Source organism: Erinaceus europaeus, chromosome 2 (genome assembly GCF_950295315.1).
Source record: "Erinaceus europaeus chromosome 2, mEriEur2.1, whole genome shotgun sequence".
Classification (NCBI taxonomy): Eukaryota; Metazoa; Chordata; class Mammalia; order Eulipotyphla; family Erinaceidae; genus Erinaceus; species Erinaceus europaeus.
Window position 1 is genome coordinate 134845177 of NC_080163.1, and position 12029 is coordinate 134857205.

Below are 12029 nucleotides of genomic sequence, written 5' to 3' on the forward strand. Positions count from 1 at the left end.
TATCATTTTATAAATATTTTTATTTAATATAATAACTTTTTCATTGGATAGGACAGAGAGAAACAGAGGGGAGGAGGAGCTAGAGAGGGAGAGAGAGACAGAGACACCTACAGACCTGCCTCACCGCTTGTGAAGTAACCCTCCTACCCCTACCCAGTGTGTGTTGCTGGTGGGTAGCCAGGGGCTCAAACTGGGATCCTCGCGCTGGTCCTTGTTCTTTGTACTATGTATGCTTAAACCGGTATGCCACTGCCTGTCCCCACAAAGCCCGTTTTTATTAAGTGTTCTCTTTTATGTGCCACTGGAGCTTCCTGCATGTGAACTGCAATAACTTTTTATATCTGACATTTTCTCAGTCACTCACAATTTGGTTTGGGCTTCATCAATTCTTGACTCTCAGCCTTGTCATTTAGTTGTTATATGACTTTAGGTCAGTTACTGGCTTAAGCTTTGGTTTTCTAATATGTAAAGTAGGGACAATATTACTAGCTTGATGAATTAAAGGAGGTAACACATGTGCAGGGCTTAGCCTTGTGCCAGGCCCATGATAAGTGCTTGCTGACAATACTGTTGTGACTATTAACATCTCTTGGAAGGGACTCAGCAGTGATAGACTAGAATGTACACAATAACATGCCCAGGTTCAGTAAGGGCCCAGGTTCAAGTCCCTAGTCTTCACTTGCAGAAGTAAAGTTTCACACAAGAAGTAAAGCACTAGAACAGTGCTGCAGCTCTGTCTCTACACCCATGTTTTCCTTTATTCATGAACCGGTTTGAAGGAAGGAATAGAGTTTAGAATACTTTACCCATAAGTATTCCATAAACTGTATCTCCTAAAAGTAAGAATAGGCTTCTATGAAATCAGAATTCTATGATCATCCCTATAATTAGACATTTTCAATATCTAACATTTAGTCTAAATTCCGATGTTCCCTTCTGTCCTCAAAATATCTTTACTGTAAGCCAGACCTTCCACCTTCTGCACCCCATAAGAATCTTTGGCCAATACTCCCAGAGGGATGAAGAGTAAGGACCTTTTGCAAAGGAGAGGATGGGATATGGAATTCTGGTGGTGGGAATTGTATGGGATTGTACCCCTCTTATCCCACAATCTTGCCAATCATTATTAAATCATTTATTAAAAAATAATATGCTGGAAAATTTTTTCATTTTCTTTTAGGCAAATATTAAAACATTTTTTTAAAAGAATCTGTTAAAAAAAAGAATCTGTGATCAATCATGACTCACCTATGTCTTCTTTTAGTCTTTAAAATTTTAATTCAACTTCAGTATTACTTTATTGAGGGAATGCTGATTTCATGAGGGTACATTTCCCAAGGTAGATGTTATTAGTACGGTTATCCATTACCTTTCATCTTTAGTTCTCTCTCTCCCCTCTTCTTTTTTTTTCCCTAGAACACTGCTCAGCACTGGTGGTAGTAGGGGATTGAACCTTTGGTGTTTTAGGCATGAAAAGCTTATTACATCACCATTATGCTAGCTCCTCAGTCTGTTAGGCTTTTTAAATCTAGGAGAGTTGCCTTTGAAGAGATCATGATGGCTAGTTGTAAATGGTCCTACCGTCTGGATTACTAGACTAATGGCTGTATTTCCTGGTATCTTGTAGTTATCTGTGAATGAAAAGCCAAATTCTACTTAAACAATATGGTAAAGTACAATACACAACTTCTGGGAAGTCTTCTGCTAATTGGTCATGATTATAATAGCTATGACTCTAACAGACACTTTAGAGTTGATCAGGGTCGGGGGCCAGGTGGTAGTGCAGCTGATTAAATGCACTTGGTGTGAAGCACAAGGACTGGCATAATGGTCCTGGTATGAGCCCCTGGCTCTCCACCTGCAGGGGGGTTGCATCACAAGCGGTGAAGCAGGTCTGCAGGTGTCTTTCTCTCCCCCTGTTTTCCCCTCATCTCTTGATTTCTCTCTGTCCTATCCAACAACAAATAACAACAGCAAGGGCAACAGAAATGGGAAAAAAGGTCTCCAGGAGCAGTGAATTCATGGTGCAGGCACTGAGTCCCAGCATTAACCATGGAAGCAAAAAAACAAACAAAAAATCAGGGTCATTGCAGAAGTAAAAGCTAGAAAGAACTTCACAGATCTTCTCATTCCTGTTCAGTCTGCTTGCTTTACTTCACTGTTCCTTAGCCCCCACTTCCCAGCACACAGCTCAGCTCTGGTTTATGGTGGTGCTGGGGACTAAGCCTGGGACCTCAAAGCCTCAGGCATGAAAGTTCACCTATTTTAATTCAAGAAGTGAAATCTTGTGTGTCTAAGTCAATATTTATCAGGGTTTTTGCCTATGTGTGCCCACTTTTTATTTTTTTAATCTCAGCCATTAAAGAAGGAAGATTGAGTTCAACAAATATTTTGCCTGGAAGACATTATTATATTACCTGCTTCCTACTTGGCTAAGGCCCATTTCAAGATTTCCCTTTGCTCTGGGTGCAAATCTCAAGGATCAGCAGGAATCCCGTGAGAATGTGCTCGTTGTATTCCCACAAAAATGGAGAGAAGAAAAAAGATTATTTATTTTTGCTTCCAGGGTTATCGATAGGGTTTGGTGCCTGCACTAAGAACCCACTGCTCCTGCGTTTTTGTTTTGTTTTTTTTAATAGGACAGAAAGAAATTGAGAGAAAAGGGGAAGATAGACCTGCTTCACCACTTGTGAGGTGACCCTTCTGCAGGTAGGGAGCTGGGGAGCTCGAACTGGGATCTTTCCACCAGTCCTCTGCTTTGTAGTATGTGCGTTAAACCCTGGTGCACCACCACTTGAACTTGTAGTTCAAAATGTGGGGAACAAAGTTAAGTGTGGGTTGTCACAAGTATCAGGATACCCTGGGATCAGGCTGAGTGTAAGGGGGAATGAACTGTAACTGACACCAGCAAGCTAGGGAAGTACCCAGACCACAACCAAGGAAGTGTGGCTGCAAAGGTGGATGGTAGGGGGGAATGCAAATACTCAAGCTAAATCCTTGCATTTTTGCCTGCCTACAAGTTTCTTGGGTGTGGATAATGCCATTTGCAAAGTGTTCCACAAGAAACAAAAGGAGCTACCTTGTAGGAATCTGGCCTGGTGCCTAACTACACTAGGAGGGTTTGGACATTTCCTTTTGGGGGGCAGCGGGTTAAGCGTGCATGGTGTGAAATGCAAGGACCGGAGTAAGGATCCAGGTTGGAGCTCCCAGCTCCCCACCTGCAGGGGTGTCGATTCATGGACAGTGAAGCAGGTCTGTAGGTGTCTATCTTTCTCTGCCCCTCTTGTCCTTCCCTCTCTTGATTTCTCTCTGTCATACCCAGCAACAACAGCAATGGCAACAATAAAAATAATAACAATAACAAGGGCAACAAAAAATGGGAAAGATGACCCCCAGGAGCGGTGGATTCGTAGTGCAGGCACTGAGCCCCAGCAATAACCCTGGAGGCAAAATAAAATAACCCTGGAAGCAAAAAAAAAAGATGTGGTCTGGGAGGTGGCACAGTGGATAAAGGTCCCGCGTTCAGACCCTGGCAGCACATGTGCCAGAGTGATGTCTAGTTCTTTCTCTCCTATCTTTCTCATAAAAAAATAAATAAATTGTTTTTTAAAAAAAACTTCCTGTATCAGTGAGACCTTCTGCCCATCTTCCTTCCTGCCTGTGTGTATGGAAGATAGGGAACCTTGAGGTGCTGCCACTCAGTTATTTGAGAAGTTAGCCAGACTTCTCTTGGATATGGAATTTGTTGTCCACAGTGGATTTAATGATACCTTACTGTCTCAACAGAACAGAGTATGGATTACAAATCTGGGGATCTAAAAGAAATATTCTGGGCCTGAAGAGATAGCATAGCCATTATGCAAAAGACTTTCATGCTGTGGTCCGGGAGGTGGTGCAGTGATAAAGCTTTGGACTCTCAAGCATGAGGTCCTAAGTTCGATCCCTGGCAGCACATGTACCAGAGTGATGTCTGGTTCTGTCTCTCTCCTCCTGTCTTTCTCATTAATAAAAAAATAAAAAGTAAGACTTTCATGCTTGAGACTCTGAGGTCCCAGGTTCAATCCCCTCACACCACCATAAGCCAGAGCTGAGCAGTGCTCTGGTCTCTATCTCTATCTTTCTCTTTATATTTTTCTCATTAAAATAAATAAATAGGGACGGGACAATGACACACTTCGTTGAATGCACACATTACCATGCATAAAGACCAGGGTTTAAGCCTCTGGTTCCCACCTAGCTGCATGGGGGAAACTTCACCAGTAGTGAAGAAAGGCTGCAGGAGTCTCTCCTCTTCTCTATGTCCTCTTCCCCTATCAACTTTTTCTCTGTTGTATTAAATAAGAGGAAAGGAAATGAAAATGAAGGAGAAAGAAGAAGAAAAGAGAAAAAGGCTGTCAGAAGTGGTGGATTTGTTCTTAACCCTGACAACAATAAAGACAAAACGGAAGCAATAAACCAACAAGGTAGGTAATATTGATTTAACTCACACAGCAATTTAGAATAAAAAGAAATCATTCTGGCTACTTCAGGATTCAACAACATTTGAGGTTCTGTAGTAATTATTAAAAAACAAATACATGCATATGTGTATATGTAGGTGAGTAGAGCTGATGCATAATAACTCGTTTTCTTCACCAACTCATTCTTCCAAGATCATTTATTGAGATACCATTTTCTACTAATGGTTGTGCTATGTATTGGGATTATGAAAATGATAGCTTTCTACTGTCTCTCCATGTCTCAGAAAAGACCTTTACACACCAGTTGGTCACACCCTATAGTTGAAGGAGTTCATTATTTCAGTGGAGAAGAGCATCACTTGGGAACTTAGTCAGGTACGGTTACACTGATTTCTCTGTGTGACCAGGAATAATATCATACTATTTTCTGGGGGCATAATTATGGACATTAGTTGCCAAACGTACTGCTTTAGTTCCAGCAACTCTTTTGTCAAACACTGAGCCACTGGCAAATGTACACACTGATATCCAAACTCTGTGGGGATATATCACGAGGGAGGAAGGCAAAGTCCACATGGGCCATGGTTGGGAAATGCATTGAGAAATGGACTCAGGACACTGCCTCATAAAGTATTTTGAGAACACTGTCTGGTGGGTGCCAGCCAAGTTCTGAGTTGAGCCATCCACCCTTTGACATATCTAGAAAGAATGGTGTTAAAGCTGAGGCTCTGCTTTTGAGTCATCAATGCAAGAAACCAGAGATTTGCATAACTATGACTATTCCTTCTTTTACATTAAATGTTCTAATAGTCATTCTTCATATTATTTCCAATACATGTTATTCTATTTAAGTAATTTACAAATTTGGTCATGTAAATCCAGTGGTCATCTTTCAAACCCCAATTTCACATTAAAATTCATTTCAAATTTTGAACTCAGTGATTTCTCTTCCCACCCATATAACATTCCATTCATAATCTCATATCTACTTTCAGCATATATTACCTCCAAAGTTTATATATCTCTCACTCATTTCCTTTCTCTCTCTTTCTTTTTTACCAGAGCAATGCTCAGCTCTGGCTTATGGTGGTTTGGGAAATTGATCTCACTCATTTTCAAGCTTTGTCTTTCCTTTATCTTTCTCACATTAGGTCATTTGACATTTTACAATTTTTCTGAAAATTCTCTTCCTTTCTATTTATTTATTTATTTATTTATTTATTTATTTATGCCTGTGTGCCATACCAAGCCCTGTTCCTCTCTCTAGCTCTCTTTCTTTCTTATTAATTTTTTTTCCTATGACCTTTATTTGTTGGATAGACAGTCAGAAGTTGAGAGGAAAGGGGAAGATAGAGAGTGAGAGAGACACATGCAGCCATTGCTTCACCACTCGTGAAGTTTCCCCTGCGGGTGGAACCAGGAACTTGAACCTGGGTCCTTGTGCATTGTTAACACACACACTCAACTAGGTGCGCCACCACCTGGCCCCATATAAATATATATATATTTTTTTAAATAACCAGAGCACTGCTCAGATCTGGCATAAGGTGGTTTGGGGGACTGAACCTGGGATTTTGGAGCCTCAGGCATGAGACTCTCTTTGCATAATCATTATGCGATCTTACCCCCCCCTTCTTTCAATTTAAATTATTTTTTGCCTCCAAGGTTTTCGCTGGGGCTCTCTGTGCTGGCACTTCAAATCTACTGCTCCCTGCTGCCATTTTTCTATTTATTTATTTGATAGAACTGCAAAATTGAGAAGGGAGAAGGAAATATAAAAGTAGCCACCAGGGAGTCCTGCAGTAGCACAGTGGGTTAAGCACATGTGGAGCAAAGCGCAAGGACCAGCGTGATCATCCAGGTTCAAGCCCCACTCCCCATCTGCAAGGAGGTCGCTTTGCAAGTGGTGAAGCAGGTCTGCAAGTGTCTATCTTTCTCTCCTCCTCCTCTCTGTCTTCCCCTCCTCTCTTAATTTCTCTTTGTCCTACCCAACAACAACAGCTATAACAACAATAACAACTACAACAAGCACAACAAGGGCAACAAAAAGGGAAAAATAGCCTCCAGGACTGCAGCCAATTAAGCCAACCATGCTGCCCTCCCCATGGCACCCCGTGTGCAGTGGCTGCAAACAGCAGCCTCCTGGGTAGTGTATGTAGCCTATTGCTTGTATAGGTTGCCCTGAGGGACCCTGGAGACAACCCTTCCTGCTCTGTGTTCATTCTATGCCTGACCTTCTGCTGTCCCTAACCTTAGGCTCCAGACAGGGATGCGAGGTGCGTTTGGGAAGCCCCAGGGCACGGTGGCCAGAGTCCACATTGGCTAGGTCATCATGTCCATCAGCACCAAGCTTCAGAACAAAGAGCACGTGATTGAGGCCCTGCGCAGGGGCAAGTTTGTCGTATGCGTTACATTGGCTTGTTCTAGCCCTCCCCCTCCAAGAGAATTGGATGAGTCCTGTTAATTTCGCGGGCCTGCTTGGCCCCGCCCCAAGGGACCCCGGGAGAGGGTTCCGGAGTCCGAGAGTTCCTGAGTTCCCCAGTGACAGAGTTCCTGAGTTCCTGAGTTCGAGAGTTCCAGAGTTACAGAGTAAGAGAGAGTTCCACAGTGGAAGAGTTTCAGGGGGTTCCCCAGTACGAGAGTTCCAGAGTTCCAGAGTTGGAAAGTTCCTGAGTTCGAGAGTAAGAGAGAGTGCTTGCGCTGCCGCAAAGAGACAGCCGAGTTCTGTTTGGTGATTAGTTTGTCTTAGTTTGTGAATCGTTGTTTCCCTGCCCAGCCATTGTCTCCGCGTCTCTGTTACCCGCCGTGAAGCAAGCCAGCCCGGCCAGAGCCTCCGAAATTTTAACAACAAATGGCGCCCACGTGGACCTGACCTGCGCATCTCTCAGCTGTATTTCTTTATTTTTTTTTAAATATAAATATTTTATTTATTTATTTATTAATGAGAAAGATAGGGGAGAGAGAGAGAAAGAACCAGACATCACTCTGGTACATGTGCTGCCAGGGATTGAACTCAGGACCTCATGCTTGAGAATCCAGTGCCTTAGCCACTGCGCCACCTCCTGGACCACTCTTTTTTCTTTTTTTTTTTTTTAAAGAATTTATTTATTTATTCATGAGAAAGACAGGTATTGAGAGAGAGAGAACCAGACATCAGACATCACTCTGGTATATATGCTGCTGGGGATTGAACTCAGGACTGCATGGTTGAGAATCCAATGTTTATCCACCTGTTGAGCCACCTCCTGGATCACTTTTTTCATTTTCTGTCTTTCTTTTGCTGTTGGGGATGATTTGACTCCACAGCTGTCTGGGATGAGTCCTTGATCCACTTGGAATTTACTTTTGTATTTGGTGAAATACTCTCTCTCCCTTATTTTTCTCATTAATAAATAAATAAAATATTTAAAAAAAAATAAAAAAAGAAAAAAGAAAAAAATTATTTATGAAGGTTGGGGAAATAGCATAATGGTTATGCAAAGAGACCTTAATGCCTGAGACTTTGAGGTCCCAGGTTCAATTCCCAGAACCATTATAAGTCAGACTTGACCCCCACACCTATGGACATCTAATCTTTGACAAAGGGGCCCAGACTATTAAATGGGGAAAACAGAGTCTCTTCAACAAATGGTGTTGGAAACAATGGGTTGAAACATGCAGAAGAATGAAACTGAACCACTGTATTTCACCAAATACAAAAGTAAATTCCAAGTGGATCAAGGACTTGGATGTTAGACCACAAACTATCAGATACTTAGAAAAAATATTGGCAGAACTCTTTTCCGCATAAACTTCAAAGACATCTTCAATGAAACAAATCCAATTACAAAGAAGACTAAGGCAAGTATAAACCTATGGGACTACATCAAATTAAAAAGCTTCTTCACAGCAAAAGAAACCACAATTTGTAATAGTCAAAACCTGGAAGCAACCCAGGTGTCCAACAACAGATGAGTGGCTGAGCAAGTTGTGGTATATATACACAATGGAATACTACTCAGCTGTAAAAAATGGTGACTTCACCGTTTTCAGCCAATCTTGGATGGACCTTGAAAAATTCATGTTAAGTGAAATAAGCCAGAAACAGAAGGATGAATATGGGAGGATCTCACTCTCAGGCAGAAGTTGAAAAACAAGATCAGAAAGAAAGAAAAAAAAAAAAAACACAAGTAGAACCTGAAATGGAATTGGTGTATCGCACCAAAGTAAAAGACTCTGGGGTGGGTGTGGGTTGGTGGGAAGAATATAAGTCCACAGAGGACCTAGTGGGGGTTGTATTGTTATATGGGAAATTGGGGAATGCTATGCATGTACAAACTATTGCATTTACTGTTGAATGTAAAACATTAATTCCCCAATAAAGAAATAAAAAAATAAGAAAAAAAATAAGTCAGACTTGAGTCTCGCTATCTCCCCTTTCCCTCTTGATTTCTGGCTATCTCTATCCAATAAATAAAGATAAAAAAGTCAGACTGGAGCAGTACTCTGGTTTCTGTGTATCTTTCTGTAGGTCTCTCATTAAAATTAATAAATAAAGTAATATATTTAGAGGAAAAATGTATGACAAAATGAGGGCTGGGCAGTGGCGCACCCGGTTGAGAGCACATTATATTTATCTGTTAGCGTTTTTTGTCTTAATTAAAAAATCTTTAGGGGTAGGCATCATAATGGTTATGCAAAGAGACTCTCATGCCCGAGACTCCAAAGTCCCCCTAGTTCAATCTCCTGCACCACCTTAAGCCAAAGCTGATCAGTGCTCCTCTGGTAAAGAGAGAGAGAAAAAAAATCTTTACCTAGTGGTTGGGAGGTGGCACTACAGTAGTGAGCTGGACTTGCAAGAGTGAAATCCTGATGTTAGCCCCTAGCACAGCATATGCCAGAGTAGTACTCTAGTCTCTCCCCCATTACTAACAGATAACTAAATATTTCTCTTCTAAAAAGAAAGAAAGGCACCTTTGACTAGGGAAGTTACTCAACAGGTAGTGCATAAGGTCTGCACAACTACTATTATGCCATCTCCCCAGCCACTAAAGATTTCTTAACACAAAAGTACTAAACATGAAACAAACAAATAAAATGTAATAAATTAGGACTAGTTAAGATCAAGAACCCTGTTGATCAGAGTACACAAAAGATTAAAAGGACATGCCATAGAGTCAGGGCAGTGGTACACCTGCCCCTTGTGTACATATTACAATGCACAAGGCCCTAGGTTCAAGCCCCTGGTTCCCACCTGCAGGGGGTAAGCTTCATGAGTGGTGAAGCAGTGCTGCAGGTCTCTCTCTTTTCCTTGATTTCTCTGTCTCTATCCATAAGTAAATAAATAAACAAATAAACATATATTTGTTGAATTTTTATTTATTTGATAGACGTAGCCAGAACTCGAGAGGGGAGGGGGTAATAGGGAGGGAGAGAGACAGAGTGATACCTGTAGCCCTGCATCACCACTTGTGAAGCTTTCCCCCTGCAGGTGAGGACCAGGGCCTCAAACCTGGGTCCTTGCGCACTATAACATGTACACTCAACCAGGTGTGCCACCACCCAGTCCCACAAATAAATATTTTTAAAAGGACATGCCATAGAATGGTGAAAATATTCATAATACACTTATCTAATGTAATATCTTATATTCTTGTCATTACATTAAGATATCCTCTATAGAAATGCCTTTTCCTTGTTGATTTGCACTTGTTTTATTTTTGGAGACATTCTGAACACCAATATTTTGTTAGAAAAATATACAGGCATTGAGACTCAGCAATAACCCTGGTGGTAATGAACAAAACAAAAAACAAAACCAAGATGTTTAGGTTGGGAAGGCTATGAATGCTCCCTTGTTTCTTAAGACAAAACAGCCAGTATAACTGACATCATAGATCATAGGATCTCATAGGAGTGTAGATTTTCATGTAGTTGTGAGTAACCAATTATTCTACAGTGGTGGTGAGAAATGGTTCATTCTAGATAACCCAGGAGGGTTAGTGGTATCTGAAGATGTGTCTCCCTCTACTGCATAAGACCAGAGTTCTCACTTGTTCTGTGGGACCCACAGGTCCACAGAAATAAAGCCCAGCTCTTCTCTCTGTGGAATAAAAGCAGCCACTGAGCAGACAAAAACAAGTCCAGGATTGTGCCATTCATAAGACATTTGACAAAGGAGTTGGGAGCTAGTGCAGCGGATTAAGAGCATATGGCTTGAAGTGCAAGGACCAGCTAAGGGACCCAGTTTGAGCCCCCGGCTCCCCACCTGCAGGGGAGTCGCTTCACAGGCGGTGAAGCAGGTCTGCAGGTGTCTATCTTTCTCTCCCCCTCTCTGTCTTCCCCTCCCTCTCTATTTCTCTCTGTCCTATCCAACAACGATGGTATCATTAACAACAACAATAATAACTACAACAATAAAACAACAAGGGCAACAAAAGGGAATAAAGAAATAAAATAAATATATAAAAAAGAAAAGTTAAAAAAAGACATTTGACAGAGGACTTGAGAGGCTGAGATCTGATGTTTTTGTAAGAAGGGGTGATGGATTGAATTGGGAGAAAAAAGAGAGAAGGGATGTAAGGGTGCTATAGGAGGAAAGGTTCCAATCAAAGTTTCTTAACATTTCATAGTTTCTAAATTTTCATGGTTGCGTACATTTTCATTATATGACTATATCATGTTATAATCCTTCCCCTAATATGGGACATGTATGTTGTCTCCAGTTAATTTTTAAAATATTTATTTATTCACTTTTGTTGCCCTTGTTTTATTGTTGTAGTTGTTGTTGTTGGATAGGACAGAGAGAAATTAAGAGAGGAGGGAAAGACAGAGAGGGGGAAAGAAAGATAGACACCTGCAGACCTGCTTCATCACTTGTGAAGCGACCCCCTGCAGGTGGGAACCGGGGGCTGGAACCAGGATCCTTAAACAGGTCCTTAGGTTTTGCACTGCCACGTGCGCTTAACCCGCTGTGCTACCGCCCGACTCCCTCCAGTTATTTTTCTACTAGAATAGCACCACCATGAATATCCCCAGGTGATTCATTCATACATTCCAAAAACCACTGAAGTATTTTTAGTAAATAAAGCAATCTCTGGTTAGTTGCCTTTAAATTTCGGTTGAGTAGTACTTGAGATACACAGCTGCAGACATCTGACTATGTGAGAATACTCATACACATAGTGAGTATTCTCATCTGCCTATTTAGACCAATTCTGAACTATGAAACCACAGAATGAATGCCAGAGTGATGTGCACTGATCCACACTTAGGCTTTAATCATTTTGTGTGATTTCTTGCAAAATGCAATCAGAGAAGACACAATAAATACATTTTACTGATTTCAGGTTGGGGATCTTTTAAGTAATGGGGAGATGCCAACACAAGGTGGGGAAAAGGATTGTGTAAAGGAAGCACTTTCACCAGAGCCCCATCTCAGCCAGGTTGCAGGAGTGTTAGAGGGTTAAAATAACTCAAAGAAGGGCTTTTTTTTCTTTTTAATGTTGAAAATGTTCCAAAATAAATAGACACAAACTGGTGGTTCCTCCCACAGTCCTACATAGTAGCTGATTTCGGGAAACACTTTGA

The 12029-nt window shown here is 41.4% G+C and overlaps 1 non-coding gene across 1 annotated transcript; it reads left to right on the plus strand.

Moving 5' to 3' along the window:
• Positions 1-6529: 6529 nt before the first annotated feature.
• Positions 6530-6663, plus strand: LOC132537345 (small nucleolar RNA SNORA70). The gene has a single exon (XR_009548793.1). It is a non-coding gene; the product is annotated as a small nucleolar RNA SNORA70 (small nucleolar RNA).
• Positions 6664-12029: the final 5366 nt, after the last annotated feature.